This window comes from Solanum verrucosum, unplaced genomic scaffold (assembly GCF_900185275.1).
Source record: "Solanum verrucosum unplaced genomic scaffold, falcon-dt-bn FXZP01000297.1, whole genome shotgun sequence".
Taxonomy (NCBI): Eukaryota; Viridiplantae; Streptophyta; class Magnoliopsida; order Solanales; family Solanaceae; genus Solanum; species Solanum verrucosum.
Genome location: NW_026020215.1, coordinates 1,225,346 through 1,250,772, shown reverse-complemented (window position 1 = coordinate 1,250,772; position 25,427 = coordinate 1,225,346). Strand labels below are relative to the sequence as shown.

The window sequence follows — 25,427 nt, the reverse complement described above, 5'->3', positions numbered from 1 at the left end:
AAATTCAGAATCCCACACTTGTACCACTCACATTCAATGCAACTAACATTATAATTTTCTCTCCTACTCTATGTCAAACCTACTGGATTTGATCTTAAAACTAACATCATCTCCCTCATGTTGCTATTCTTTTGATCACGATACTCATCTCAAATTCAAGCTTAGTGTCTATTACTAAACACAAATATCAATAGGATTGCTCACTTACTATACTAACTTATAACTAATAGATAAAATTAAGAATTACTCTCTCACTAAGACCTCATGACAAGTAGTCAATCTTTATCTCTCAGTCTACATACTTATAGTTTACCGTCGCATTCCCTTCAAAGTCATAAGTCTAACTTGGGTCTATCACGTCATGAATACTCTGCTCTCTTATTCTACACATATATTTAGTATTCCCTAACACGATGGCACATAGACATTCTGGTTAAAGTATATTCTAACTCATCCTGACTAGTAACTACTCCTCTACTTTCTATCATGAATTCTATACAAAATTATTATTCCTTAGTTTACTGATAAAGGAAAACTCATCAGTAATAACTTCACTGGGTGCATGACTGTAACCACATAATTTGCCTCATCACTATCTCCCTTTCATAGATTACTATACTTCTGCATGCATCCTTCTAACCTTGTGCACTTTTACTACTATTACTTATAACCTCATAACTCATGCTATCTTTTCGGGTGAAAATACTACCTGAGCTCTAAAACATGCTCCCCTCTTAAAAGGTATCCAGTGAAACAAGACATAAAGAAGAGAGTCTGAAATACATCTCATATTTAGATTAAAATCATGATTCATATGAAAAATAGTGCCTTCTTTCAAAATTCAAACACTTAAGCTTATTCACGGGTTTCTTTCAAGCCCCTCTGCAGTCTCATGACTTTCTCAAGATTTTGCTGATAGTCACTCATCGATAATGTTCTGACTTTTCTTTTCAACCACCTTAAGTTTGAGGGGTAGTCGAATGGATTTTGGGAAACGTGCGACTATGAATAAGTTCCTAAAAAATAGTTCTATTGCACAATTTAGAGTATGAAAGAAGGAAAACTTTTCTTAAATGTCTGTAGTCCCTCATTTATAGAAGTGGGGGCCTCACAACCATAAATAAGATCCTACTGACACTGCTTCATAGACATCCTAGGACACTTGAACTCTGTGCTCTGATACCAAGTTTGTCACGACCCGAGCCTACTCCCTTGACATGGCCGACACTTAAGAAACATTGATGGTCCCCAAGATAACGCTCATCCTGGCTGACTACAAATGGAAAACTAACTCAAGAAATAATAGGCTTAAAACTGAATTAAATCTGTTAAACTCAAATACTTAACTCAAAAAGTCCGAACAATACTCAATATAAATACTTATAGTTTGTAAAACATTTCAAAGAATGTAAATACTCAAAAACTCCTAAACTCTATCTATCTATCTACGAGGCCTCTTCTATTAAGGAAGGATGTCGGGACAAGACCCCCGACACTTCAATACCACTAATTGGAAAGTAAATGTGAAATCCTCCAGAATATAAGAAGGCTTACCAAAGCTAACTGCAGTGTAAAGGGATCTCAACGAAGCGCCTGTTGATATTTCTAAATACATGTTTCTGCATCATAAAGGATGCAGGTCGAATGACGTAAATACTTTGAATGTACGAGTATGTAAGGGGAAACTATAACATAGCTAACTGAACTGATAATATGGAAAGACAATACTCACCTCAACTCAACTCCAATATGAAAGTAATGACAAAAGATGTAATGTTTAAAGCATTATAAAACAAGTTATATAAACTCAACGATGTATAAAAATATAGTTAAATAGTCTTTACTCTTATTTGGGAGATTCTCTAACCAACAACCATCATTATGAGCTACTTGATGATAGAAGTCTTGCCCACACTGCCAGAATTGTCCAATACCTTGCTGGGATATAGAACACCTTAATTAAGTGGATTCACTAAGCTCTGTCCGAAGGAACTTATGATTCATCTAAAAAGTATGATCTTTTACCCATGTTGGCATACATGGTTTATGAGGAATATGATTTGTCTAAACTCATCCCCATATCGGTGCTCAATACTACTCCCAATAATATATACACATGCTCAAAATATATAAAACATACTCTTCCTCTAGTTTGAGATAATTGCTCAAACTATCATCTTAAAAGAGGTGATTGCTGTGATATATCTTTGAACTCATAAACTCTTTTTAGGAACCAAAGTTTCTCTTCTCTCAATGTAAAAATGATAAATTTGGATATACTTAGTTCCCTTAAACTTTACTCAAAACTGTCTCTTTAAACTTTCCTCAAAACTCAGTTTTAAAACAAATGATTGACTTTCAAAGACTCTCAAGACTTATAACTCAAAATAGAGTTCATGCTGAAATAAAGGCATGAACGAATCAACTCAAGAATCTTAATAACCATAAAGAAAACTCAATACTCAGAACTCAAGAATTTAGAACTCAACGATACTACTCATCTCAAGAATACTCAATTCATAGGGTTCATGCGGAATTATGGACAAGAAAGACTCAACTCAAGGATCTCAATAACAATATAGAAAATTCAACACTCAGAACTCAAGAACTCATAACTTATAATACTACTCATCTCAAGAATACTCAATTCATAGAGTTCATGTGGTATTATAGACATGAACGACTCAACTCGAGGATCTCAATAACAATATATAACTCATGAATACAACTCTTCTCATTCTCATACTCCTTTACTCAAGACTTAGTTCAAGTCTATAGTTAATTGCAAAAGACTTCTCGAAATGACTCAGAAGGGAGTTCTTTAACTTTCTTCTTAACATTAATTTAATTTGTAATGTAAATTAAGAAATGTGATTAGGATTTGGAGGTTCTCTCAAGTATTAATGAAGACTTTAAGAGTTAATATCAAGAAGAGAGTGAAGACACGATTTGAAAGAACACATATGGGATGAAGAACGAAAAAGAAATGGACCTGGCGACCCTGGCACATCAGTGGCGCGTCGCGCCTTGCCTCAAAATACTGGGAGTACTTTGGGGCGCATTGCTGGTTCAGGGCGCTAGCCCTCCTGGCACTATGGGGGTGCATTGCCCTAGCCCGAACCTAGAAATTGATGAATTTTCTTGTTTATTTCGGGTTCTAACTCATCTAGAATCGATTGGTTTATTTCAAACTCTGTTTGATTCATAAAACCAGCACAAATTTAACGAACAATCACACAAATTCTATCAAGAAACACCACTCATTCGCAAGACCTTCACCTCAAGAACTCAAAAACCTCCATAGATAAAGAAAGAGGCTAAAACTTAAGAACTACTCAAGAATCTTTACATACACGATTTCATGGATAAATTAATAGAAGAATTTCTTGTTTAGCGGGAGGCAAACAAATCCATTACTATGGGAAACCTCACATACCGGGAAAGAACAATTATTCTTGGCGAAATCCTTAGTTCTTGAAAGAAACACTTGAAACCCTCTTCTTGTCCTCTTGAAACTTCGTTCTAAAATCCCTACACATTTTGGAATGCCAAAATTAACTTAGCATCTGATTTGACCCCTAACTTGGGTGAGAAAAACATGTTCAAGCTTAGTGGGTAAAGGAAAAGACCAAAAGACCCTTCTTAAAATGGATGAAATGCCTTAACAAGAGAGGCTGCACTCAAACGAGCATAACACTTTCAACCAAGATCAGAATTTAGCATACTTGGCGGCGTTGGATAGAGGACTCAAAGGCCTTCGATTTGATAGGTCATGGACCACCTAAATCTTTATGTGCTAAAAGATATTGTCAATTGCTTTTGACCCAAAACTAAAAACTGATGGGTGACTTGAACGAATTTCTCTTTAGTTCTTTTTGAAACTCGAGGTGTACATCTAGTCACCTTAACACCTAAGAAAATTTAGAATCACACTCTAAAATATTATTCACAAATGAATAATGATTCGAGTCTTAACTTGAAATTTTTTGGGGTGTGACAATATCTCCCCTTTGGGATCATTCGTCTTCGAATGACGGTTGGATTTGGAATGGAAAGGGGTTACTCCTACAATCTTGTAACACCCCAGAAATTTTACGACTTAAGTTAGAGCCTCACTTTATGAATAATGACTTAAAAATAGTTAAAATGATGTTTCTAAACCTAAATTAATGCAATTGAATTAGTATGGAAGAGTAAAAGTCTAAACGTCAAGAAACGACCACGACGCCCGGAAACTAGAGAAGAATGTGTTCTAGTGTGTCCTTAGGTTTTGGGAAGGTTTGGGTGTGTCGTATGATGGTACAATCTTGTAAAAACGTTTAAATTAGGTAAATATATATTTATAGGGTCAAAATGTTCGAATACGACGCCCGGGGCCACCCTAAGAGGCCCCGAGGAGGACCCCAATCTTGGCCAAGCAAGCTGCCAAGGCAGCTTGCAAATTGCACTTGGAGGGAATAGCTCCGCGTCGTGGACTAGCTCCCCCAAGGAGCAAAAGTTTAGTTCGTGACGCGGTCATGTCACAGACTCTACTGTCTCAAAATTTAATTCCAAATATCTTCAGGGAACAGCTTCGCGTCGCGGACTTGTTCCGCGATGAAAATGCAGAAATTCAGAAATCGATCTTTACTTCATTAAAGAGTCCAACTAAGTGAGGGGTATTTAGGGTACTTTAGGGGACGTGCATATAATGATTTTTAAGTCAAATTACCCCATGAGCCGTGGATGGACCTACGGGGAGTAGGTCACATCCGTAGGTCTTAAGTTTTTGATAGCTTTTGGTTCTTTGGGGCAGCCTTGGGGTTAGGATTTAGGGTCCTCCTCAAAGACCCTTGGTTGGTCCTACGGGGGTCGTACCTTGACGTTTAACCCCTAAACCCCTCAACCTAAACTTGGGAAACAATTTTACAACATAAAAGTCCACATCAAACTCAACAACACACTCGTGAGGCTCTAGTCTCACCTACTAGTTTTTCGAGGTGTTACATTATTTCCCCCTTAAGAACATTCATCCTCGAATGACACTTTAAACACCTTACGGAATTAAAGATTCAAGACTAGCAGCCCATCATGCATGAAACATCATAACAATGCACAAAATAATGAGGAATCATCAACTCCATCTCAAACATATTCAATGCAACACAAGGAAGTAGGAACTACATCTACAAACCCATTATGCATGAAAACTTCAACATTTCTCATTTCATTGGAGGAATTACCTTCTCCAACTCAAAGCATGCTCATCATAACATCATAAATCAAATTATGATTACTTTCAAAAGCATATTTAAGCATGTTCAACAATTCAACTCATGAAGCATATAGGCAACTCATACTAAATGCACATCAGCTTGAGGATTAAAAAATCATGAAAACTCATTTTCTCATTAAACATGAATTCATCAAGAACTTGCATAACATAAGGAGACCATGGAAACACATAATCACACATGACTTTAAAACATGAAACAAGCCATAAGGAACTCTTTGTCTCAAACTTTAATAGGAATAGAAGAAAGAGAATGAGGATATCGGGATTTCTCATTGGCCTTTTGCCTCCCAAGTAGCACCCTCACTATAACCCTTACTAAAATACTACTCCTCAACATATTCATGGAAGTGCTTCCTTACTCTTCTATTTCTTAGCTTGTAGGTCTAAGATCCCAACCGGTACTTCTAAATTGGAGAGGTTCTCATTAAGCAACTCTTGCTCACAAGCAACCTCACCAACACCACTCAAGGTCTCATATGAGTCTACCAAACCGGGTCTAAACTTCTCAAACTCACTACACCTCTTAAGGTGAGAATTTCAAGCCAACCTAAATCGTGAACATCAAGAACACTCAACAACCTTGTTATCTAAGCACATTATCTCCCCATTGGGAGTTGATATACCATGAGTTTACGGTATTTTTAATACATTCCACTTAAGAGTTGTGTGGGTATAGGGACATTTTGTGTTAGAAATAATGTTTATTGTGCTAAATTTGCAAAAAAAATAGGCTTGGACGATGTCGAGAGAGATATAACTGAAATTCTACAAAAGTGGCCACCCACGAAAGTGACCAACGGACCGTAGGTCTAGTCATGGTATGTCAGTGGGTAGGCGTGGACTGATCTTCAGGGAAATCTGACCAAGTGTGGAGCTACAGAGGAGAGTGACGAACCGTAGGTCGACCTACGGGCCGTCCTGCAGGTCCGTCAATTGCAACTAGAAGTTGAAGCTCCAGTACCTGATTGAAAAGTCCAAGTATGGAGCCACGGACGATGACCCATAGACCGTGGATCGACCCGCGGTCTAATCTATAGGTCCGTTAATTGCAACTTGAAGTTGAAGCATCCAAAACTTCTAAGAAATTATCTAAATATTGAGGCACGGAAAGGACCTACGGACCGTAGGTCAGTCTACGGTTCGTAGGTCAGTATCGTCGATTGAAGCCGCATCCAGAAAAGTTTATTTCCTTATTTTGTTTCCTTTTTGTTTATGACATGTTTTTCTATAAATAGGGTATGTAAACCTCATTTTTGGGGGTTAGACATTATTGTTAAATTTTAGTTTTTGGTATTTTCTTGGGAATTAACTTGCAAACTCTAGCAATTTGATTTCCTAATTTCGGTTTATAAAGATTCTTGCTTTGAATTTCAATTGGAGACTACGGGTTTCTTCTACTCATTACGTAAGTTCATGAATTCTTCTTCTAAAAATATGAATTGAGTTCTTGCTAGCATGGATAACTAAATCCACAACTAGGGTTGTGGGAACCATGAGCGATTAACAAAGTATGAATAGTAACTAAGTAGTTCTTGAATAGTTTTGTTGCATGCATTGATAATTCTTTCGTTTAGAAGTCTTTTTAACGGTGGACAACGTTAGAACTCGTCTTGTTGCTACTTGTCGGACCAATGAGGTAGTTAATAAGAAAAGAACTATCAACAGAGATTTAGTGTGATAATATCTAATAGTCTAATGTCAATTGGTAAGAGGGTGAAAATTAATCTATACATTGATGTGATGTCTAATTTGAGGTAAAGGTAAGGGTTAGTAAATTATACACATGTAGCGGACTAAGGTGCGGGGTGAAATTCTCTATTTGGTGGACCAAGCACTTAGGGATACATAACTTACCACTTTGCATGTGATACACTAGGAAAGGATTATTATTACTAGGATTACCGCGTTATGAGCTTATGGGGAACACATACACCCTAGTTTCTTTTTCTCATTGATAACAACTAAAGTTCGAATCTTGCTCACTTGCTCTCTAAACAACAATCAGTTATTTGTTACACAAACACCCCCCCCCCCCTTTTACTTACTTATCTCAAAAATACGTTGACTAAACAAATATAATCGTAAGTTAAAGTTAAGTCTAAACCATATTCCTCGTGGGATCGACCCCAACCTACAAGTTGGGTTCTTTACTTGATAATGATCGCTTATACTTCTTTAGGGAGGTGTAATTTGAGCGTATCAAATTTTGGCACCACTGTCGGGGAATAAGGCTTTTAATCTAAGTTTAACTACATTATTGAACTTTAGTCAATTATTTCCTAATTTTACTTTTATTTTTGTTTTTGTTTTCTACAGGTTTCTACTCTAGTGTATGCCAAGTACATAGAGTCGAGGCAAACCATTGACCCCATACGATCTAGAGTTAAGCAGAACTTTAAGAAGGATGAATAATCAAGGGGTCCATCAACCCAATTGGTGGGAATCTAGGTGATGGAGTTGAGTTGCAGCCTCCTGGGGTTGTTAATGAGAATGCCCAGGTTCATGGTGATAATCTACTTGGAGATGCATTGAGGGTGCAAAATCCGCTAGAACCAAGGTTGTAAGATAACTACAGGGTCGAGTTTAATACTGTTGAATTTGAAGGACCCATTGTTCTCTCTCCACTACCTCTGGGACATACATTCGTGGTGACTACCAATTTGATGCAGATGCTTATAGCAAGGGGTTTGTTTTTTAGTATGGCTTCGAAAGATCCGCTTGGGCATATGGCCAAGTTGAGGAGTGTTTGTAACTGTTGTGTGGATCGACCGGAGTTGGATATGAACGTCATAGGGTAGAGAGTCTTCCCTATATCATTGATTGGTGATGTTGTTGTATGGTTTTCTGAGCTCCCGTACAACTTTATTCATACATGGGATCAATTGCACAAGGTATTCATGGCCAAGTACTTCCCATTGTCAAAAAAGCTGAACCACAAAGATAAACTCAACAACTTCGTGGCACTACCTGGAGAGTTTGTGAGTAATTCGTGGGACAGGTTCACTGCATTCATTAGAAGTGTTCTGAACCACCACATTGATGATGAGTCACTAAATGAATATTTTTACAGAGGTCAAGATGACAATAGTAAGGTTGTGCTTTGTACTATCGCTAGAGGATCATATGGTGAGTGCACTTTTGAGGAGATCGTTGAGAAACTGGAGAAGATTTCCCGAAACAATAAAGCATGGAGCACTCGAAAGTCTGACACTGGAAGGAGTACAATCGCAGATCAAGCTGTACCTAGTCAATCTACCGATGACATTCGTGAGGAGATGGCACAGATAAGGACATAACTTAGGTTATTATTGAAGCATGTAAGCGGAGGTCTAGAAAAGGTAAATGCAATGAATTACTTGACTAGGACTCCACCACCACCGGAGGAGGAATGTTACTATGAAGAGGATGCTTACTTGGTGAATGATCAAATGGGGGGTTTTCGAGCCAATGCCCAGGTTCTAATTCGGATAATTGGCGCCAAGGTCAAGGAAACCAAGGTCGGAACTATGGTAACTACAATCGAGAGGGTTAATATGTCAAGGATGGGAACTACAATCGCGACAACAACTACAACCGAAACAACTATGCAACAGAAACGATAGAGTTGGGCCTTATATCCCTCCACAAAATTAGGAATCTGGCAATGGGGAAGTTGGGGGTAGTATGTCACAGATTGAGGATATGATGCAGATGATGATAAAGAGGTTTGATTTGACTGATGAGAATGTGAAGGAGATGCGAAACGACTTGTCTGGAATCTGTCAAAAAGTTGATGCCCATGTAGTGTCAATCAAGCAACTTGAGTAGCAGATGAATTAATTGTCCACTACAGTCAACCCACGTCAGTCTGACACACTTCCTAGCAACATCATCTAGAATCTGAAGAATTAAGGGCATTGTATGGCAGTCACTACTCGAGGGGGTAAGCAGACCATTGATCCACCTTTGTCGTCTGAGGTTGAACTTTTAGATGAGAAAGATGATGATGACATTGAGATTACTGGAGAGTCCTAGAATGCTACAGAGAAGGAAGCAGAGATAACCCAAAAAGTTGTCCCCATGCCTAGACCTCCACCTTCATTCCCACAGAGGTTGGTAAAGAAGAACGAAGAAGGGAAATACCGCAGGTTTATTACTATGTTGAAACTGCTTTCTATCAATATTCCATTGATAGAAGCTTTGAAGCAAATGCCTGGGTATGCGAAATTCATGAAGGATTTGGTGACTAAGAAGAGGGTCGTGAGTTTTGAAGAAGATGATAGGTTGCAACATTGTAGTGTTATTGCTACGAGGTCACTTGTGTAGAAGAAGGAGGATCCTGGTGCCTTCACTATTCCATGTACCATCAGGTTGTTACATTTTGCTAAGGTATTGTGTGATTTGGGTGCTAGTATTAATCTGATGTTATTGTCTATTTACAAGAAGTTAGGTTTAGGGGCTTCAAAACCGATTGCAATGCGATTGCTCATGGCCGAGAGAACTGTGAAGAGGCCCATTGGTGTGCTCCAAGATGTACTTGTAAAAGTGGAATCTTTTATCTTTCCAATGGATTTTGTGATACTTAATTGTGATGTTGATTTTGAGGTTCCCATCATCCTTGGGATACTATTCCTTGCTACTGGGCGCGCCTTGGTTGATATGGAAAAAGGGTAGATGAAGTTCTGATTGAATAGTGAAGAGGTAAATTTTAATATCTCCATGAAGCATGAAAGTGATCTCAAGTCAATGTCTATGGTGACTCATATTATGGGTCAAGGTTTTGATATGTCTATTGAAGAGTGGTTGGGTGTTGATGCACTTGCATCGGTAATGATAAATTTTGAGGGTGATGGTATTGAAGACTATGATGAGTTAGTTGTTGCACTTGATAGGTTCGAATTTCGTTCCAAACCGAAGAGATTGGAGTTAGATATGAAGAATCATGACTCTCCACCCGCAAAACCGTATGTTGAAGAGGCTCCAAAATTGGAGCTTAAGGCTCTACCATCACATTTGAGGTATGTATTCTTGGGGAGAGATGGTACTTTACCGGTCATCATTGCCACCGATTTGAATGCGGAACAAGTTGAGGCTTTGGTTACTGTGTTGAAGAGATTCAAGCGGGCTATTGGGTGGACCATTGCAGACATTATTGGAATTCCTCAAGGCATTTGTTCTCATAAAATCTAACTCATGTCGGACCACAAGCCAAGTATTGATAACCAAAAGAGACTAAATCTGCCTATGCAAGAGGTAGTGAAAAAAGGAAATCATCAAGTGGTTGGATGCTAGGAGTCATTTATCCCATTGCAGATAGTAGTTGGGTTTGTCTTGTTTAGTGTGTGCCCAAGAAAGATGGGATTACTGTGGTTCCTAATGCGAGAAATGAGCTTGTTTCGATGCGGCCCGTGACTGGATGGAGAGTATGGATGGACTACCAGAAATTGAATGCTTGGACAAAAAAAGACCACTTTCCTATGTCGTTCATGGATCAGATATTGGACTGCCATGCTGGTAAGGGTTGGTATTGCTTTCTTGATGCTTATTCGGGCTACAATCAGATCTCCATAGCTCCGAAAGACAAAGAGAAGACCATATTCACTTGCCCTTATGGGACTTTCGCCTTTAAACGGATGCCATTTGGGTTGTGTAATGCTCCAGCGACCTTCTAGCGTTGCATGATGTCGATCTTTTATGATGTAGTGGAGGACACTATTGAGGTATTTATGGATGATTTCTCTGTGGTAGGTGACTCATTTGATGGCTGCTTGGATCATTTAGCCGAGGTAGTGAAAAGGTATAAAGAGTTCAATCTTGTGCTCAATTGGGAAAAGTGTCACTTCATGGTGAAAGAGGGGATCGTTCTAGGTCATCGCATTTCTGAGAAGGGTATTGAGGTTGATAGAGCGAAAGTCGAGGTAATAGAAAAGCTTCCACCACCTTTCTCTGTTAAAGGTGTTAGAAGTTTTCTTGGACATGCAGGCTTTTATAGGAGGTTTATCAAGGATTTCTCCAAAATTGCACACCCATTGTGCAAATTGCTCAAAAAGGAGTGTAAGTTTGATTTTGATGATGCTTGTTCGAGAGCATTTGGAGAGTTGAAGGAAAAACTAGTTTCTGCACCTATCATTATTTCACCAGATTGGGGACTACCGTTTGAAGTGATGTGTGATGCGAGTTGAGTAGCGCTTGGTGTGGTATTGGGACAGAGGCGAGAGAAGATTCTTCATCCTATTAACTATGCCAGCAAAGCTCTAAATGTGGCTCAAAAGAACTATACAGTGACTGAATATGAACTCATTGTTGTGGTTTTCGCATTTGAGAAATTTTGATCTTACTTGCTTGGTACTAAGGTCATAGTGCATACTGATCATACTGCATTGAGGTATTTGACGGCCAAGAAGAATGCGAAACCGAGGTTGATTAGATAGGTATTGTTGCTGCAAGAGTTTGATTTTGAGGTGAAACACAGAAAGGGGACAGAAAATCAAGTTGTCGATCATTTGTCCAGATTAGAGGAGGAACCAATGCTCAAGCTAGGAGATGGGGCTGAAATTAATGATATGTTTCCAGATGAACATGTATTGGCGGCTTCTCATGATCTTATCCCTTGGTTCCTAGACTTTGCTAACTACTTGGCAAGTGATCTGGTTCCATCGGATTTGGTTTTTCACCAAAGGAAAAAGTTTATGCATGATGTGAAGAAGTTCTTTTGGGATGAGCCTTATTTGTTCTGTATTTGTGCTAGTGGGATTATTCGTTGTTATGTGCCCGAGGTTGAGATGATGAGTATACTAGAGGAGTGTCATTATTCGCCTGTTGGTGGGCATCATAGTGGTATTCGGACTGCGCATAAGATTTTGCAATCTGGGTATTACTGGCCTACCATCCACCAATATGCTCATGCATTCGCCAAGTCTTGTGATCGTTGCCAAAGAGAAAGAGGAATTTCCAAGAGGCAAGAGCTACCTATGAATTTGATTTTGGTGATTGAGTTGTTTGATGTTTGGGGCATTGATTTTATGGGTCCATTTGTGAGTTCACATAGGATGAAGTATATTCTTGTTTCAGTTGATTATGTGTCGAAATGGGTGGAAGAAATTACGCTTTCAAACAATGAAGGTAAAAGTTTCACCGCATTCCTGAAAAAGAATATCTTCTCCAGATTTGGAACACCTAGGGCGATTATCAGCGATGGCGGTTCCCACTTCTGTGATAAATTTTTCAAAGTGTTGCTTGAGAAATATGGAGTCCACTACAATGTAGTCACTCCTTACCATCCGCAGTCTAGTGGGAAAGTTAAAGTGACCAACAGAGAAATCAAGCAGATTCTTGCTAAGACTGTCAATGCTAATAGAACATTGGTCAAGGCGGCTTGATGATGCTCTATGGGCTTATCACACCGCATTTAAGACTCCCATAGGTATGTCCCCTTACCAATTGTATATGGGAAGTCTTGTCATTTGTCGATAGAGCTAGAGCATAAGGCTATGTGGGTACTAAAGAAGTTGAATTTGGATTGAGGCGCCGCATCGAGCCAGAGAGTAAATGACATGAATGAGCTTGATGAGTTTTGCCTAAGAGCTTATGAAAGTTCAGCCGTGTATAAGGAGAAGATGAAGAAGTATCATGATCAAAAGATCGAAAAGCGTGAATTTGTTATGGGTGATCTGGTGCTTTTATTCAACTCAAGCTTGCGCTTGTTTCCTAGCAAGCTCAAGTCCAAGTGGACCGAGCCATTCATAGTCACTCAAGTGTTCCCACATGGAGAGGTCGAGCTCGAGAACAATAAGGGAATAAATTTCAAGGTGAACAGGCAAAGGATTAAGGTCTACCTGGGAAAAAAGGAGAATGTGCAAGTAGTTGAGGCCTACTATCTTGATGAAGTCTGAGTAATCAAGAGTCCTGCGTCATGCCGCAACATTAAATCAAGCGCTACTTGGGAGGCAACCCAAGATGTACAATCTAGCCAACTATAGGTTTTTCTTTTCGATTTAGGAGTTTTCTTTGTTTATTTGAATTTTTGTAATACTTTGATAGGTGTTTTATTTTTGTATTATTGTTGGCTAGATATAGAGTAGGGTCCGTGTCTAAAAAGTGTCTAGAAAATGTAAAAAGAAAGTCCTAACAGTTGCTACATGTGTTGGGATGAAAAGCCAAATCTACAGAAAATGTTTGTTGCAGAGGCCTACGGACCCTATCGACGGTCTGTGGTTCAATCCACAAACCGTGAATGGTGTCCGTAGATCCCCATGTAAGTCCTCAAATTTTCGTAAGTGTTAAGTAACCTACGGACCCCACCCACGGTCCGTAGGTTGACCCACGGCCCATAGACGGGGTCTCGTGGGTCCAAACCTATGGTTTTCCCGACCCGACCCGGACATTTTTTAAAATAAAATCCTTCATTTTATATTTATCCCCCACATTCAAAACTCCCTCCAAACCATTTCTAATCCATTCCTCTCCCAAAATCACTCCATTAAACTCCCAAATCCCATAGATCACTCCTCATTCATTTCCCCATATTCCCTTATCACTCTTCCCTCTTCCCAAATCCTTATCTCTATTTTCCCAGCGATTCCATTGTCTGGGTTTGGGTCAAAAGGCTAGCAAAAGGTCTAAGGAATCTATTGCATCACACAATCACCCACTTCCAATACTTGTAAGGTAAACGACTTCACCTTAAATCTCAATTTCGGTATTCATTGTTCAATACATGAAGTCACGAAGTAGGTCTTGAGCTTGGGTTGTTTTTGTATGAAAATGCATGATAAACTATAGTTAGAAATACCCTTGGGATGATAGAATGTGATTGTGTTGTTGTTGTAATCAAATAACTTAGGGCAAATAGTCTAAATAGCAGTTTCGACTTAGGGTTCCTAGTTTTGTATGCTACAAAATTTAAATAACGAGTAATCGGAACCCTAGGGATGACAAACTATCATAAATTGTGTTGATCAAATACATGATTAGACTTAGGTTGATTGTTTGAATTGTTGAAAAAATGGTTTCAAAAGGAGGCATGTCTGATACATGGTATAGACCTGACCCACGAGACCCCGTCCACGGACCGTAGATTAGGTCTGTGGATCTGTTGCACATGAAAAATCCTCTAAGTGAGAAACCACAGAGGTGGACTAGGGTCCGTAGGTCTGCACATCCGTAGTTCCCATCAAAGACCTAATTTTTTGGGATCTTTTACCTACGAAGGGGATCCACGAACTGTAGGTCAACCTACGAACCGTAGGTACCCACCGTAGGTGGACACTGATGCTATTGTACAAAACTTTTTTAGTTTTAGTTTTGGTTTTTTCTTTAGTCTAAAAATTTTTCGAGTGTGTTATTGGTTTATTTTAGTACTAAGCAAGCTTCCACAGGTACTATGACTCCCAGGAAAGCTCTGATCTACGCTGCAAGGGGCAAGTCCAAATCAGTGGCACGTAATCCTTTGGCTACTTGATCAAGATACCAATGTGGAGACTAACCCCGCATATGTCCCACCCACTACTAGGACAATTCCTACCGCACCACGAGGAATCAAGCGCGGCAGGTGATTTCAGACGTAGTCACTACCTCCTAGTATGATGATGAGGATACACTGAACGGTTCACCGACTGGTTCTGAGTCCGCCTCTAATTCCAACACCGGCTCCAACTCTGCCTCCGCATCCGGCTCCAGTTCTAATAGTGCCAACGCCTCATCTTCTGAGGCTTATAGTGCAGATAACATTCCAATGCCTTCGAGTGCCGATCCTGCACCAGTTCCTTGGGATCCCAACAGATGGTGCATGAGTGGCCAGTGGCAGATATACCGCGACTCCAGGATGCTGAATGACAAAGAGAAGATGGATCGATTTGTTACCGAGGAGCGCCGGGTGCTCACAGGCAGCCTTCATACTATTCGTGACATCCAAGCTCTCTTCCAACGGCACAGGTGCAAGTGGATGGCACGTAGCCCAAGGTCCTTCAGCGAGGAGATCTTCAGGGAGTTATACGGTTTCTATGCAGCCACCCTCCAAGGTTCCATTAAAAGGCGGGCCAAGCCCGCTGCACAATCTCCTCTCACATCTACACTAGTGCATGGGTTTGCGGTCGATATATTGAAGACCACCATCCGCAGATTTCTCTATGGTCCGGGCAACACTCTAGCTATCAACATGAACGAGTTTGATTATCGTTGGGACATCATTAGTAGCGGTGAATTCTAAAGGAATGCAGAGCAGAGGGAGACTTTATTTCGCTGGTTGGCCCGTCACCTTGCAACAGACGGAGAGTGCGCCGAGTGGGTCAACACCCTGGGTGTAGGCATCAAGAAGGCAACCTTGACTTTTGTGGCCAAATTCTTCTGACTATTGGTGCAAAACAGGGTGTCTCCTATGCAGGCAGATAATGTTTTTACTTGGGACCGCAAAGTCATGGTTGCAGGGTTTGAGATGGATTTTGCCCACATAATCATTGCGGAGATACATGAGAGGGCCTTCAAGGCCACCACCACTTACCCTTTCGTATGACTTATTTTTAAGCTACGCAGGGATGTTGGAATGCTAGTTTGGCATAGAGACAAGTTGATCCAGGAGACCAAGACACTCGATATAGGCTTGATTCGAGAAGAGGCCAATGTGGCGGCACCACACAAAGAGCCGCAGGTTGAGGTGCCTCTATTGGGAGTAGACTTGGTAGCAGATACGGAACAGATACCTCCAACCACTACTGAGTATGCCCCAGCCTCCCATTCTCCGTCCGTCAGTCAGTTCCCTAGCTCCTCTAGAGCCACCCTCTCTTCAGGGTTTGTTGTCGTGCCCTTAGCTCGAGTCCAGAAATTGAAGGCTTAGATGGCTACCCTGCTTCAGCTTGTGAGGCCATAGATGCAGTGTGCGATTGAGGAGTTCGCGACTAGGGTTGAGCAGCGGATGGAGCAGATGATGGACTGAAAGGTTCAAGTCGTTCACCAACGCCTTGATGCATTTGAGCTACATGTCTTAGAGCGACCAGCCCCCACCACATATGTCTCTACTTTCCAGACGAGTTAGCTAGTCTCCGGGATTATCTAGACACCATTTTAGCTCCACCAGAGACTAAGCCTGAGTCATCCCTCATGGCACTTGTTGATATCACGGTGTTTGATGCTCTATTCGGGGATGAGATGACGCCTCCTGCTGCTTCCCATCATGTTGGAAAGCGCCCCCGCTCCAGTCGGGCTTTTGATGATACTGAGGCTAGGAGAGTTAGCAAGAAGGAGTGCCAAGAGACTGAGGCAGCTTGGATGGCATCTATCATTGATGAGGAGTTGCAGTAGCAGAGGGCTAAGGAGGTAGGTGTTGGTGCCTCTAGCAGCCTGAGCACTACTGATGGTGCAGTGAGAGTTGGCGTGAGCACTACTGATGGTGCGACAAGAGTTGATGATAGCACTTTTGATGGTGCTAAGATAGTAGATGTGGGCACTACTGATGGTGACCCAAGTGTTAATCCAGCGAGCTTCGGAAAACCAGACCCACCCACTTGTTGATAGGTCTTCGGCGCTATGCGCCACATGTTTGCTTCACCCGATCCTTTATTATTTACTTTTTGTGCATTGGGGACAATTGCACTCTATTTTGTTGGGGGTGAGGTAAGTGGATCGTGAGTGATAGGGTGAAGTCTGAGTAACCCAACTCATAATCCTCTGTTGGGGTTTTCTTGCCTGTGTTCTTTTCCCCCAAGAGACTGTTTTAATTTCTGTTAAATCGTATGTTTAGGAATGTATGTGTAGGAGTAAGTAGAAAAATGAAAGCATGATGGCATGAAAAGCATGAGAAAAAATTATCCATGTCCAAAAATGTGGAATTGTGCTAGATTTGTAGTCTTGATGAGTTGAATATGTTGGATCTCAATATGACATGATAAGAACCGATTTGATCTCATGACTTAAGCTAAAACTTGAACTGGGTAATCTGATAATCTGATAATGAAACAATGTGTCAAGAGTGTATGAGAAAAGTTGAATGTTCAGACAGTTTGTGCCAATCTAGAACTTACCCTGTTGGTCCTGCTAAGATGATCTAGGCTAGAAGTTAGGAAGTGACCATAGGCCCTTGTTCAAATTATTCCACATAAGCCTAAAATGATCCAACCAAATGCAATCAATGTTCCCTTTGATCCAAATGTTTGAGCCTAAAATAGACCGTTTCTTTTGATTCACCTAACTCACCTTCCCTAAAATAATTGTTTTGGCCTCAGTCCCTCCTTGGACATGTGCACCTTGACTTTGGCCAAAAGTCTAAGTTGAGGGTGGCTAATGCGAAAGTGACCTCAATCTTGGCCCTGGTCCGATATTGGATATTGTGCACCTCAACTAATGGAAAATCTATAAGTTGAGGGTGACTATGAAAGAGGAAATCGAAAGAAAAAAATGGTATGAAAAGATTTTGGTGTTCAAAAGAGAAAAAGAAAAGAGAGAAGAGAATGTGACTTTGTGCAAAAGAAGCAAAAAGATTGTAAATAAAAGTGCTGAAAAATAATTTTTTTAAAAAAGTGAAAAATAAGAGTCTCAAAGTCAAAAAGTCACATCCATGTTGAAAAGAGTCAAGGGAAAGAAAGTGAAATGCAAGGATGTTGAAAATAGGTTGAGAAAAGAGGTAAAAAGTCAATGTAGTGTCAAGAAGGACAGAAAGTCACTAAAAAGTACCCAAATGTACCCTACCTGACCCTGAGCCTACGTTACAAGCTAAGAAAGTCCTATAGTGATCTTAGCAACTAGTTTGGAGAGTCTAAGTAGTGAAAATAATTGCAAGCTTATGGTATTGAGCACTAATTGTACCTGAAGTCACTTTTGAGCGTGAGTGTTGAATGAATCCTAAAACTCTAAATTCATATCTTCTGTGTGAAAAGGATTTCGTTTGAAGTGAGTGCACTAGTTACATTGTCAAACAATTAGTACCTTGGTGATTGCGAAAAAATGTATGTTGTGTGTCTATTGGTCGATCTTTGTCAAATCTTGATTTGCATGAGTTAGCTTGTTGAGTCAAAGAGAAAAGATTTGCACTAGAAAAGGGAGTAAGGATAGAAAGCCACGTGATTCCTTGAGTTTGAATGTCTGCTTCTACACAAGTGTCGTTTAGAGTCTTAGTTCGTCGCTTGAGGACAAACAACGAATTTAAGTTGAGGGTGTTGATATACCGTGAGTTTACGGTATTTTTAATACATTCCACTTAAGAGTTGTGTGTGTCTACGGCCATTTTGTGATAGAACTAATGTTTATTGTGCTAAATTTGTAGGAAATAGGCTTGGACAAGGTCGAGAGAGATACAACTGAAATTCTGCAGAAGTGGCCATCCACGGAAGTGACATACGGACCGTAGGTCTAGTCACGGTCCATCAGTGGGTAGGTGTGGACTGATATTCACAGAAATTTGACCAAGTGTGGAGCTACGGAGGAGAGTGACAGACCGTAGGTCGACCTATGGGCCATCCTGTAGGTCCATCGATTGCAACTGGAAGTTGAAGCTCCAGTACTTGATTGAAAAGTCGAAGTATGTAGCCACAGAAGAGGACCCAAAAACCTTGGATCGACCCACGGTCCATTCTACAGGTCCGTCGATTGCAATAAGAAGTTGAAGGTTCCAAAACTTCTGAGAAATTGTCTAAGTATTGAGCCACGGAAGGGACCTACGGACTGTAGGTCAGTCCACGGTCCGTAGGTTTGTATCTTCAATTGAAGCCACGTCCAGAAAAGTTTATTTCCTTATTTCGTTTCCTTTTTGTTTAGGACATATTTTTCTATAAATAGGGTACGTAAACCTCATTTTTGGGGGTTAGACGTTATTGTTAACTTTTAGTTCTTGATATTTTCTTGGAAACTAACTTGCAAACTCTAGCAATTTGATTTCCTAACTTTGGTTTATAAAATTCTTGCTTTGAATTTCAATTGGAGATTACGGGTTTCTTCTACTTATTATGTAAGTTCATGAATTCCTCTTCTAAAAATATGAATTGTGTTCTTACTAGCATGGGTAACTAAATCCACAACTAGGGTTGTGATAACCATGAGCGATTAACAAAGTATGAATAGTAACTAAGTAATTCTTGAATAGTGTTATTGCATGCATTGATAATTCTTTCATTTATAAGTCTTTTTAACGGTGGCCAACGTTAGAACTCGCCTTATTGCTACTTAACAGAACAAGGAGGTGGCTAATAAGAAAAGAATTATCAACAGAGATTTATTGTGATACTATCTAATAGTCTAATGTCAATTGGTAAGAGGGTGAAAACTAAGCCATACATTGATGTGATGTCTAATCTGAGGTAAAGGTATGGGTTAGTAAATTATACACACATATCTGGACCAATGTGCGGGGTGAAATTCTCTATTTGGCATACCAAGCACTTAGGGATACATAACTTACCACTTTGCATGTGATACACTAGGAAAGGATTACTATTACTAGGATTACCGCGTTATGAGCTTATGGGGAGCACATACACCCTAATTTCTTTCTCTCATTGATAATAACTAAAGTTCGAATCTTGCTCACTTACTCTCTAAACAACAATCAATTATTTGTTACACAAACACCCCCCCCTCCTTTACTTACTTGTCTCGGAAATACGTTGACTAAACTAATATAATCGTAAGTTAAAGTTAAGTATAAACCATATTCTTCGTGGGATTGACCCCAACCTACAAGTTGGGTTCTTTACTTGATAATGATCGCTTATACTTCTTTAGGGAGGTGTAATTTTAGCGTATCAGGAGTAAGCCTATATGGACTCTTAATCCTCTTTTCTTTCAATTCTAAGGTCGAAGCAAGTCATCATTATGTCTTCATACCCATCACACAAGCTGATTCTAAACCAAGGTGAATTAACACGTTTACCTTTCTTAGAGGAGTCTACCCTCTCAACACATTTAGGCATTTCTAAAATACCCTATTTATCAAACCTTTCAACAGGCCTCAAAACTCATCATAACTTTCTACTAACAAACACCCATAACCATAATACAACCCATTTATACTAAAGGATATCATCTAAACCTATCATATCAAGACTCATCTAGTCACATCGCCATAATTGGCATCACTACTAACCTTTTTCTCCCTCAATCCTTGTAGCATAAGTCCTTCAAGTGGTCATCTCCCAAAGACCATCGGATAAAGAATAGGAGAGAGACATTATAGAGTTAAACTCTATAGCACGACTTAGAGAATGAAGAAGTGAAGTTTTCCTATCATCCAATAGCCTCATATTCATAAATGTGGCGCGCTTCACACTATGAACAAAACTCTACTAGATGTGGTTGAGACATCCTAGAACCATCCCAAAATTTGTACTCTGATACCATGTTTGTCATGACCCAAGTCTACACCCCGGACGTAACACTGCATACAAGAATCTAAAGAGCCTCATACAAGCCTCATAGCATTCATAACATAAGACAATAGAATATGGTGTGGAAATTTAAAACTTTTTCTTTTACAATCGAAGTCTTTTATAAACATGAGCGGAAGTCTATACTTTGTCTCAAACCATCAAGAACCATAAGACTAAAACTTTGGGACGCAGCCCATACAAAAGCTCTAAACATAATCATAAAAGACATAGAGGAAATGGTGGGTTTGTCCTCGAAGCTATGAGGACTCACCAAATCTTCAACTCCTTGCACCTTAGGAACCAATCTTTCAAGAATAGAACTCAAATCCAAATCCTAAACTTTGTAGAAAAATGTAGAAGAAATATGGGTTAGCACAAATACGTACTAAGTATGATAGCCATGCTAAAATCATGCTAAAAAGGACATTTTGGTTGGAAACCATGCTTTATGTCAAGTTTGAGAATCATCATGCATCTTTAGTAAAAACACACAAGACATAAGCATATTCATCATGTAAGTCATTAGAACATAACAGAGCCATCATGAAACTAACTCTAAGTTATACTTGTGCAATGTATGAATGACATCCCATAATGCCATTCATACTAAGTACCACTTTGAGGCCACCATAACATACTTACCATTCTTCATTCTCCTCTTTAGTCAATAATGATAGACAAGGAACATTCACATTCAATAAGGCATGACAAGGAAAGCAACTCATATTAACATTTCCAAGTGAAACATTCATCATTACATTAAGCCTTTAAGTCAACATTCTCATTTAGCATCGTTATGAGTACATTCATTTCATTAGACATTAGAGAAACACATCATAGCCCTCTCAAAGCCTACTCGTGCAATGATGAATGGCATCACATACTACCACCCACACTTCATAGAACCTCTTGAGTAACCATAGCACGTAACTCACATGATGGGAATAAGCATTAACCGACAGAGACCGTGAGAGGAAACCATGGAATCCACTGTCATGTCCCACACCGAAAAGAGTTGGTCTACTTTTCTAAGGTAGAACCGGTAACATTTTAGCTTAGGTGGATCCATTAGATAATGACCTATGTGGGCACATAGTTATGGGATAAGAAAGATGTTCATTGAAACCTGACCTAAGGTGGGGAGAGCTTCCATCTTTCCATATCCACTCGGTGCTAAGCTTACATTCTCATAGAGTAGTTCATTTTTCGTTAACATTATTATATTTGAGAGGGCCACCACCATTAGGTCTACCGACCCAAAGTACATTATTACACATGAAAGGGCCACCACCATTAGGTCTATCGATTCAAGGTACATTATTAGGATAGCTCATTGAATCCTCAAGAAAGGGCCACCACCATTAGGTCTACCGATTCAAGGTTCATCATTTCACACATTAAAGGGCTACCACCATTAGGCCTATTGATTCAAGGTTAATCATTATAGTAATTCATAGACTCATCATGAAGGGCTACCACCATTAGGTCTACCGGTTCATGACATAGCCATAGAATACTTCATTAATCATTTATGAAAGGGCAACCACCATTAGGTCTACCGATTCAAGTTACATTATTCATTACATGAAAGGGCTACCACCATTAGGTCTACTGATTCAATGATCATTAAGTCAAGATACATTAGTTACACAAGAAGAGTATGCCCTAAGCCTACCAATTCAAGGTACAATAATCAAGGTCTCTTTCATTAACACAAGAAGATGATGTCCTAAACTTACCAATTCAAGATGTATCATTACATTGAAGAAACCTTTCACATATTTCATCATCATTCATAAGTGTATAATTGAGAATAACCTTTCAATAATAACACAATTGAATTATATACATGATCACATTACTTTCACTGAAATCACAAAGCATATACATAGCATCATGATTATACATCAATCCTTCATAATTTTCCCTCCAAGGCTAGGAATCAATCCCAACCCAAACATCTATAATTCTACATTAGATAAGGGGAATATCACGATTCAATAACTCAATCAATATAGACATAATCAATTAACATGCTTCCATAATCAATAAGCCCATATCATAAATTCACAATTTAGTATTTTGGGGGAATCATGGGTTCATGGGGGGATTTCATCATAAAACAACATTAATTCCTCAATTCAATCATAATAATCATAAATCAACCTTTGAAAATGTTTTGAAATTGAACCTATGACTTAGATTGAAACCCTAAATTTTGGGGGAATTTGGAAGCTTTGAAATCATGTTTTGAAGGGACTCTATTGGTGAAAGCTACCCATATATGAAAACTAACATACCTTGATTGAAGATCCTCCATGAAATTGAAGAAAAAAGATGAACTCTTGAGCCTCAAACCTTGACTTCTTCTTCTCCAATGGATGTTTCTAGAGAGAAAATTATTTGGAGAGGGGGTGGTTTCTATTTTTGGGTTTTGGGGGATTATGATTTGTAAAAGGGTAGTTAATAGTTTAAAATTCCTTAAATAACTCTAAATAATTAAAATAAACCAACCCCTAACTAAACTAACCACCCTAGGAATTTACCACTTTGCCCCTTAATTGGCCGAGCCTAGGCAGATTCCCAGGTGTGATCCACGCCCCTTGACCCACGGACCGTGGGTGCACTCATGCCCTGTCCTACAGATCCGTGGGTGGGTTCAGCAACTTGACATCTTGGGCCTTGACCTACGGACCTACCCCACGAGGTGTGGATGGACCTACGGGGCGTAGGTCTCATCCGTAGGTCTTAAGTTTTTGACAGTTTTTTGTTCTTTGGGGTAGCCGTGGGGTTAGGCTTTAGGGTCCTCCTCAAGGACCCTCGGTTGGTCCTTGGGGGGTTGTACCTTGATGTTTAACCCCTAACCCTAAACCCCTCAACCCAAATCGGGAAACCATTTTACAACATAAAACTCCACATCAAACTCAATAACACACTCGTGAGGCTCTAGTCTCACCTACTAGTTTTCCGAGGTGTTACAAAATACCTTTAACTCTAGCTTAGATGGATCCACTAGCCATGTCTTTCTAAGACAAGTCCTTAGGGGGAACATAGTTAGAAATAAGGAGATTGCTACTAGAGACCCAGCCTCTACTAACGGGAGAGCCTTCATCTCAATATCCTCTCGGTGCTAAGTAAAAATCCCAATAAAATTAGTCATAAACACAAGCATATCATCATACATGAAAAAATATAGTTAAGTTACTAATCCAAGCTTAAAACATCATTGAGTAGCTCCTTAAACCATGCATGATAAAATCTTTCACTAATCACGATTCCTTAATGTGAGAAAACCTTTCACATGCATATGTGAGAAAATTATTGCACAATAAATTGATGCTTATCTTAAAGCTACATAGGCTATATAACGTTATTTTTTATAAATCATGCATAACTTTCATGAAATCATCATTCATAGATTCATAGCTTCTTTGTAATTCATGCCTTTAAGAGTTCATAGTCAAAAATCATGGACAATTCACCATACTTCCCATGAGACCATCTACGTTCTATCTAAATTCCGACGGTCCTTAAATCTCATTCGTAGAACTCAAATTTAACCCAAAATTTTTTCTAAGTCATGAACCTTTCTACGGAACCCATTTATGACCCATCCTATCCATTCGTAGGTCAAACATCAAAAAATTGAATTTCTAAAAACTCATCTCCAAGTATAAGACTCCCTTTCTACGGCTCGTAATACTTCTTACGATTGTAGGTTGGACTCGTAGAACCTACTTCAATGCCAAAAATCTATATTTTCCCTTTCCTCTTGACTTTCCAACTTTCGATGTGTTACAATATCTCCCCCTTGAGAACATTAGTTCTCGAATGGGACTCAAAATAGCATGAATAGAGTAGTAGAGAAACTAACAACCCAACATGAATGTAATCTCATCAAAGTGCACATAAACGTGGAGAATCATTCCAATCTAAATCATAACATCACAAATCAAATTTTCATGAACATGTATGCATATAGAAACATGAAATGACTAAAATGCAAGAATCCAAAAAAGTGAACCATGAGGAACTAAAACCTCAAGCTAGAATAGAAGCAGATGGAAAGATATGAGGATATCGAGATATCATATCAGCTTCGGCCTCCCAAGTAGAACTCTCAACTAATTAATTTCTCCAAAGAACTTTTACAGAAGCAACTTCTTTGTTTCTCAACTTCCAAATTCGCTAGCCCAAAATCTCAACCAAAACCTCTTTATAAGAAAGATTTTATTAACTCCCAAACCTTCTAAAGGAACAATGGATGTCAAATCTCCAATAAACTTCTTATTGAGATCTACGATTAGGATTCATGGACCGTAGGAAGTACTACGGACCGCAGAAGGGTCCCTTCAAAGTTGGGTAAATATTAAGTTCCCAGTACCTGGTCTATAGTTGACCAGTGCGAACTGTAGAAAGTTTTACAGTCCGTAGGTTGGACCCGTAGACCGGTTTCGACAGTTATTTCTTAACGGCTTTTGGGTCTTTTCCCATATGTTTTAGGCCTATACTATGTCATTTTGGCATGTATCTTAAGTCTTATATAAAGACTTTAAAGTCCTAAATCTACCCACTTTAAACTTATTATCCTATTTCCCCAAAACCCAACTCTAAAGCTAAGGAAGAAGAAAAGTCTAGGGTTCATTCCAAGGTCTTCAATTCACCATTCATGTTGGGCTTTGAGTAGAAAGGTATGTAGGTATTCACCCATGGAGTCCATTCCTCCATGGATCCCTAAGGTTTTAAATTCCTCAATTCACTTTCAATGGATCAAATTAGGGTTGTGCTTAATTTTCCATGGGTGTTATCCAATCATGATTCAA

General features: G+C 39.4%; 1 protein-coding gene and 1 pseudogene across 4 annotated transcripts in view; one reads left to right on the top strand and one right to left on the bottom strand.

Moving 5' to 3' along the window:
- The window catches only part of LOC125830655 (peptidyl-prolyl cis-trans isomerase FKBP15-1-like), a 1,183,135-nt gene that overhangs the window by 444,451 nt on the left and 713,257 nt on the right, over positions 1-25,427 (bottom strand). The window lies entirely within an intron of this gene.
- On the top strand, positions 8,173-18,846 carry LOC125830670 (uncharacterized; annotated as a pseudogene).